Genomic DNA, 8,593 nt, shown 5'->3' on the forward strand with positions numbered 1-8,593 from the left:
TAATTAATGAGAAATGATTGTGTGGGAGAAGAAAACAGGTTGTTAATGTATAAATAAGTGTATGTGTTTACAGATTGTTGGGGGATTAATGGAACTTTGAAGAGCTCAGTCTATTCCAGTCCCTCAGACATTGAAAAGGGAATAAACTGTAATCCTCCCCACTTTTTTTTTTTCATTTTGTTGCTAAAAAATATGAAGGGAAGGAAAAAAAAATCCCAATAAACTGAAAAACAGGTTTTTGTTAAACCTTCTGAAAAAGGGAAAATACTTAATACAGCTCTTTCTTTAATATACTTGTTTTCATTCAAAACACTTTGTTAAAACTATTCTGATTACTTCCAGTAATAGCAGAAATGTGACTATCTGTTGCAGAGTTGTTCATGCTCAGCTGTGTCATTGGAGTTGAAATGTGTACACATGAATGTGTACAGGTTGAAAAGCTTAACAAAAACTGGTTTAGACACTGAACTGGGGAAGGTGATATAAAACAAGGTTCTAGTTGGAGGCTGTCTCCAAACAAAATACTGTATCTGAATAGCCCGGAAGTTTATCACTTGGTTATATACCCAAGCTTTGTGGCTATCTGCTATAGCTTTGAGACAAAATTTATATGCGACATCTGGGGGAACACAGATTTGTACAGAATACAAACTCTTCTGTCTTAATGTGTCTTCATTTGGTATGTCTGGAGAGCTTGGAAGTGAGAGCTTATGAACTGGAAAGTCCCAAATTTGTGTCCCTTTCTTGTATCACGCGCAGTAAAATTATTAACTTACCAGGCTCAATTGTGCAGTACTGTCACTTTGTATATTGATATTAAGAATAATCTGAGGTCTGATTGAACTCCTGTCTGCTGGAATCTGTTCACTGATTTGAATGGAAGCTGGTTTGGACTCCAAATCCTGTGAATCCTGCTACATGAGAAGAATGTTTACTCTATTTTCCTTCTACTCAGCTAGGAAGGAATGTGTGCATGAATGTTAATTTTCCTCTTCTAGCTCCCTCTATATAATGCAATAGATTTTTTTCAACACCCCCCCAGTAATAACTTCAGAAACAACTGCATTATTCTGAAGTATAAAAAAGTATTTTAAGAAAGATAATTTTAATTATTTTTTAATTTAACTTTAAATGCCACTGACCTGCACATTGGAGCCTGTCTATTATGCCAGGATCCCAGGCTGGGGAGAGTCTGAAGAGGTATCTCTTGGACAAACAGCCTGGGTAAGTCTGTCGGTCAGGTCAATCTGGTTATCAGATTTGTTCAGGAAATGGAGGTATGGGTGCCAAGGTGTTCCTTTGTGATCCTTCTGCAGCAATAATACATGTGGGAGGACTTCAGTGTCAGTGTCTGTCCTATCCCCCTGCTGCTGCTGAGTTAACAGGCTCTAATCAATAACTTGGAAGGTGTTTATGAAGATGCCTACAGGTAAGCAATTAAGCCAGTAAGAATTTAAGAGAACTATGATTGAGGTCAGTTACCTTTTCAGTCTACTTTGATTTTAGCCACCTCCTCTGTTTTTGGCTGTCGTCCCAGGCTCTGCCTCTGTGCAGTGTGTTGCCAATGATCTGAACAAGTCAGTGCTGTGCAGGGTAAGAACTGAAAAGGAGTTAATGAGGTCTGGGTGCCTTATCTCAAGTACTCTGCAATGTATCATACTTGTTCCCTGATTAGGGTGAGTGTCTCTTGTGTTGCTCCTGTGGCTCATGAAGGGCTAACCTGGGAAGACCTGTTACTCTTCATGAGCTGGAAAGATCTGGGTTCCCTACATCCCAGCGAACAGGCGTGTAAAGAACTGAAAGGACATAAATGGAAAATCAAATGCTCTCCTAGAAGAGAAATAAATGAAGTGTAGAAATAACAGCTCTAAACAGTAGTTATCTCCATAAACTGCAAATTCTATAAAGCTATAATCATGTCTGCCAGTTAGTCATCTTCTAGTTTGTGTAGATTCATGGAATGTATTTATTGGCAGTTCTCAAAACAGGCCACCCTGTACTTGCCCAAGTGTTTCACAGTATAGGAGGCATGTTGAAGCCTGTCCATTTTCCTTTGCACTACAGCCAATTATTGCATTTAATTATTCTTTTCCTACATCTCTGTATATATTTCTCTCAGCATTCAATCATTTCTTCTAGCGAGAGCCATTGTAAACAACAGGTTGATACCATGTAGTAGAAAACTTGCACTGATATCAGTGGCGTTCATTGCTTTTGGGCCTCTCCAGTCCTGAGAGCCCTCTTAAAATGTGCAAGACTTGACTTTACGGTACTGGGTGCTCTCAGTTCGAGCTGGAGTCAGGCAGCATGTCAGGCCTTTGCTAACAAATGTGCCTGCATGTGAGAATATTGGGAAGCCTAAACTTACATTAAAAAAGATAAAACTTCCAAAGACTGATCAAAACTCTTTCCTCTGCAAGCTCCTGTCTTGCACAGCTCCACAGCCAGCTACAGCTACTGAGGCATTGCAGGAGGGCCTACATGAATGAGGTTGTAAGGGGGCTATGGGAGAGATGGTTGGAGGCGGGCACCAGAGCTTGTGGTGTCCAGGTAAAGGCAAGAGCCAGTGCAGGTACTCAAGAGGCAGTGGGGCTGTGCTAGCCAGCAGGGCCAGCCCTTCCATCCCTTTTGGGTTTTTGTTTTGCTGAAAATCCAATTCTATGTCCTTTTCAAATGGCAGGTGAGAAAGTTCCCATTTCAGTTCTCAGGCTATCTCAGGGAGTCTTGCAGCAGATTTGAGAATATAGGACTAAGTTCAGCTGACCCATTTTAAAATAAAAGGTAGTAAAACAGAGGAGCGTTTCCACAATTTTTGTGTGTCTGTGGACATAATACCCCAAATAGCTTGGCCTTGTGTTTTTTGTGAGCCCAATATTATTCAAACCTAGGAATTTTAGTCTACAGTTTGTACAGTTTTTCACATGCTCTGGTGCTCAGAAGGACTTTCCGTTTTCCTTTACCCACCCGGAATCAGCAAATGTCATGTCCAGCCTGTCTTCCTGCAGTGATCTGCTTTCTGCATAAGGACAAGATGGGTCCTAACCGATGGAGCCTATCAGCGGTCTGCAAAGATGCATTGAGATTGTGACTAGACACTGGGGGACAAGAGCAGCTGCCTTCTTTGGAGACCCCAAGCCTGCAGCCTTTGAGCTGTTCCCCTTGCTGCCAAATGAGAACCCTAATGCAGATCTCCCTCCTTGCTCAAAAAACAGAGAATTAAGCTCAGATTTCCTGCTCTCTGTAACTTTAAGCTTCCCTGTATAACAGACTATTCTTCACATCCTGATCATAAGGTGAGATTTTAGGAAAATCAGTCCTTTTTCATGATGAGAAAGCTTGCAGCTTCTTCCCCCTAACAGCCCGTTGTTATAGCTGGGGACAGAAGGATGGGTTAATCGTGGCCCCATTTCCTGAGGTCTCCTGCAGTCATGATTTGTGAATGCCTGAGAATACCCCTGCTGAATTCTAATTGTTTGTGGCAGTCGGCACATGATTTCAAGTGTTTGGTCACAGCAGTGTTCGTTTTCTGCTCTTTTAATCTTTGATGGATGTTGCGCCTGGCTTCACTGATGTGGTTCACAACACAGTAGGCAGTGATTTCCTATAAGACGTTTTGTCTCAGCTACAGAGGTGTGGAGTCCCTATACGATGGCCAATATTTATTAATGACATCCCAAGGTTTCTAAAGAGAAAGCTCTGCCGTAGACCATTAGAACCTAATCTATTCCAAAATGTCAGATGCAGTTAAGCAAGAGCTATCTCGATTGCACTGAGACTTTCCTCATTAGTTCACACTCTGATTAGAAGACTGATTAAAGGCTTTCTCTTTGTAAAGGTTCACTCTTTATCTCTGCAGATATTGTTACTATGTAAGACATGATAGAGCTAGCTTAAGGCTTACACAAATGCTAGAACTGAAAAGTATTTATGTGTATGTGTATGCATGGTCATTCATGCCCATACAGTGCACATGCACGTTTTAAAAAATGCCCTTAATTAGTAATATGAAAAATGTTAAGTTCTGAATATGAATAGGGTTGAATTTGGTTGCACTTTTCAAACTATTCAGCTGGTGTTATTAGTATGCACTTGTATAAAAGGTCAAATTTTCATATCATATGTAAAGCTGTAGGATTAAGATTTTAACAGCAATTTGGGGTTGCTGGGATACAAAGTGTTTTGTGTGGAATACTTGGTATCTGAGATCATTACGACTAGCCAAATTGCTTCCTGTGATTTAAACATTGCTCTTGCTGTTCACTCTAAGCTACGTGATTGTGATAGTGCTGAAATATTCTAGGCTCCTCCTAATATTTTACCTACAAGTAGCATTAAGCTTTGGCATATGCCTTTAAATTTCTCATATGTTCAGTGAAGATTGCAATTTCATATATATAAGCTCTTAGAAGAAAGGCTTGTTGATTCATTATGTGTTTGTGTAGTGCTTAGCACAATAGGGATGAGGTCTTTGGATATTTCTGGAGCCTAGATAATAAGCTGGCATTATCAAGAAATAAAAACATCCATGAGGCAACTGTCAAAGCTTCCAAATGATTTTGCAAGATGTAGTTCCTAAAAAATGGGACCTTTCAAATTTTATTCTTGAGTATTTTGTAGTTAACTGCCTTGTGCAAGAATCATTTTACAAACACCTTGTAGGCTAATGAGAAATAAACCAGAAAATAAAGACAGCTTTAAGAAACTGTATGGAAGTCAGTGTTCTCATAAGAGGGATTTGATTGTTGTTTCCAGTCTGATCAGATTAATAACAGCTAAACATTGCTGCCAGTTGATGGCTTGGGTATGCATGTTTGTATGTGAAAGGAAGAACATAATATTAAGTGGTCATATTGATCCAGTTACCACTGAATAGATAGTTTGTTTAATTATTGACAAACTTTAGCAGGGAGGCCATGCTCTGGAGGGCAGTAAGCATTAGTATACTGCTTCTGAAGTTAGCTTGTAGACCTTGGGGGAGTGCTGACCCTTTGTATGCCAAAGTCAATCTTAATCTTGTTCAACAATTAAAAAAACCAATAATCTAGCTGTTTCATTGCAAAGACCATGTAGGATGGACCTTGTCTTATAGCTGACAGGCTAGAAGTCTTGATACTGCTTTTTCATGAGTGTCCCTTGCATAAGTAACTGAAGTTGCCCTTTGGGCTCAGGGATTTGATGAATTGTGGAAAACCTTTTGAGTTGATCCTTTTTGGGGTAGGGTTACCAAGGCTCCCAAAGATGGTAGCAGGGCTGCTTCTAGTGAGCTGTCACAGTAACAGCATGTCATAGGATTAAGACAAAACCAGATCTTTCTACTGCAGAGTTGTCTGCTGACTAACTTCTAATTAGCTTTGCCAGATTTATCACAGACTTGCTGTTTGCTGTCAGATCTCCTGCACAAGTGATGCAGTTGTTTATCAAAGGCTCTGGTTTCTCTATATTTCAGTGGTGGTGACCATTTGGTTAAACCCAAGTTTTCTGAATCACAGGCCAGTGTTTTTATGCCCTGCTCTGTGTGACTTTCAGTAAATCAGTTAACTTCGGCTAACATATAAAAGAGGAAGAAAAATTCTCAGTCCTCCACCCATACAGCCCTACACACACACATATATGCAGGCACACAGTTTGTGAATGCTATGTACCATTTTCCTCTTCTGGAATCTCGAGACTGTGTTTACTCTTGAATGAAATGGAATAAATAATAGTGTGGATAGACAGCTGACCAAAGAAAGGAAAGCCTTAAGGGCTGTGACCACAGGTTGTTAAGATGCTCTGCCACAGACTTGAGGGGAAATAGTTGTGTTGTAATTTATTTCCCAATTAAAAGTTGAATTCCTCCTTCCAATGCTGTTTTTCAGGAAACATCTACTCTGTGCAGCCAGAGTTTTTTCAGAACAGCTGCAGCTGTTGATGACTTTAGCTGGGCTTGAGAGTGTTTCTGAACATCAGGTCTGGCAGTCTCAGTCTGGTGGTAGGTGTGTCAGCTGGATCCTGAAGAGCTTTTACTAGTGGCAGACTCTGCAAGGCAGTATCTCTACTCTTTCCTCCATGCCCTCCCAGACACTCAGGGTGCGCTTCCAAAATGTATTTGGCAAGCTTCAACCCACGCCTCATTTAAATCTTAAGACCAACCTACTGCAATATTATCTCCAGAAAGCGAGTGAAGAGGAAATGTTGACACTATCAAATCACTGTGAAGCAGATCCTTGGCTCTACTCTGCTGCTTTTACCTTAATGCAGGAATAAGAAATTACAGGTCTAGTTAAATTAGTCCCTTTAACTGGTCTCCAAGGTTGGTTGATTCCCAAAGGATACCTTTAGTGTTTGGAAATCCCTGAGTGAAGTTCTATAAAGTCAAGATAGGAGCTCCCTAGTCTCCTCCCCAAAGAATAAGGGATTTAGTTAGAGACATTAAGACATTGCCAAAATCCTCTGCTGCCCTAGCTCTCTTGAGACTGCTAGGCAGCAGCAAAGTAAGTTGTGCTGGGGATGATTAAGCCACTTAATTCCAGGATCAAGGAACTATAAAGGTGGCATCAAGTAATACTTGAGCATGACCCTTTCTGTCACATGAGAAACCGGGTGCAGCTCACCATCAGGCCTGCTGCAGTACTTATAAGCTATATAATCTCCATCAACCCATGTCAGTGCCCTCACTCTGGTCTGTACCTAGTTCATGAAGTAGAGCACAGATGAAGAGAAAAGATTTTGTCTTTATCTCCTGTAGGCACTTTTGACACAACATAGCCTGATGTCAAATCTTCGGGTGTCTGACATTTAGTGTGGAGACAGAGTCAGAGGAAAGCAAAATGAACAACTACTAGGAAATGGTTGGGAGAAAAACCAACCTGTGGCTGATTTTTAAACTGTTTGGTCAGCTCTGACTTGTCTTTCAATGTAAAAGCAAGCAGTATTTAAGCATTTGTGAGAATATGAAAATATATGACGCTGGATGAGGATCCTTGCTACCTGATGTTCGTCTTAACTTACTAATACCCTGTGTCATCAGGAAAGTGGCACAGCATGGGCTTGCTTAATTTGAGAATTTACTGTTGTAGACATCTGTGAATGTATCACTGGGTGTATATATAGCACAGATCAAGACGTAGGATGTTGGAAAAAAAAAAAAATTCATGCCACAAGTTTGGGATGAACTCATTACATCACTGATGGTGGAGCCAAGAATGAGTCAAGCAAAGTCTTCCCAGACAAATGCTGGTAGCAGGTCTACAATATCTAACACCATCAGAGATTGCTGGATAAGTCTCATCCTCTTAAAAAGCCTCATTGTGCTTTTTACGTGTTTTTTTTTAAGTAGAGTTGCTGCACTGTGGAAAAAAATCATGTCATTGGCATGGGTGTAGCTTATTAGTTTTAATAGCAATGAGTTATGCAGAATACAAAATGCTATTATGTAATTGCTTTGAATATTATCCCATGACTTGAGAAATATGGGAGCCGGTGTGATGAGTATCATGTGGGATGGCTGACACTTTCCTTTCCTTTCCAAGGAAAAAAAAAACCCTCGGCTAGTTAGCATGAAAGCCTTTTCCACTTGAATAGAAGTAGAGAAGGTTTGTTCCTTGTCAGGGTTCATAGACGTGAAATCCACACATGAACTGGCTCTGTTGATGCTGATGGCAAAATTCCAGCAGACTTTACGAGAACCAAAATCTGACTCCATGTGGGCTTCAAAGAAAGCAACTCTCCATACGGCAATGTGTTTGAGAAATAACTCGCCCTTTGTGGAGGCACAGAGACCATGCTGGCACCATTTAAAACCTCAGAACAGGTACAAATTTAATAATGACAAATGAACTATAGCTGATAATTTTCAAAGGAAAGAGGGGAAGATTATAGAGAAGGTGATGCTAAAGAATATGTTTGAATATCAGGTTAATTTTATTAGCAGCTTGTTAACATCAGTGAATAGCAGTAGTCTTTTTGAGGTTTCGTGGAGTCACTGTGTAGCTAACATCTAGAGGAAAAGAGCCAGGGGCCTTGTGTAATCTGTCGGTTCTTACCTGCTTTCCTCCATATGCCAAGATGGCTCTTGTCAAGTCTTCAAGGGTGTGCAACTCCATCTGTAGTTTTCTTCTACACCTGTGTCCCTGCAGGCCCATTCTCCTACCTCCCTTTTTCCATGAAGGCTCAGCTAGATTCTCAGCGTACAGAACCAGCGCACCCATTCTTGTACTGTAGGTTTTTGGAAGAGACAGACCCAAGTCGTCCTTCGTGATGTGCTTTGCATTTGAAGTCTTGCTAAAATGGGAGTAACTTTCATGAGACTTCCAGTTAGAATAATCCTAGAACAGAGAAGGAAAAAAGTAGGGTAGACATCGGAGAGGAAAAAGCAAAACAAAACCTTTAATCAATTTGGAGTTTGTCAATTTGTGGCTTACTAACTACACAGGAAATTACATGCTTTCACCATTGTGGCTTTATCTGCTGTCATCAGCAAATCTATCAAATGAAGCTCCGTTGTCTGTACCTAAGAATTACTGTACAGCACAGCTAGGACCTGAGCCGTGGTGTTCTCCAACAGACCACCTACAGCAGGAAGTATTGAAAAGCCAGAGGTCAGGCTGTGAAT

This window comes from Ciconia boyciana, chromosome 10 (genome assembly GCF_034638445.1).
Source record: "Ciconia boyciana chromosome 10, ASM3463844v1, whole genome shotgun sequence".
Classification (NCBI taxonomy): domain Eukaryota; kingdom Metazoa; phylum Chordata; class Aves; order Ciconiiformes; family Ciconiidae; genus Ciconia; species Ciconia boyciana.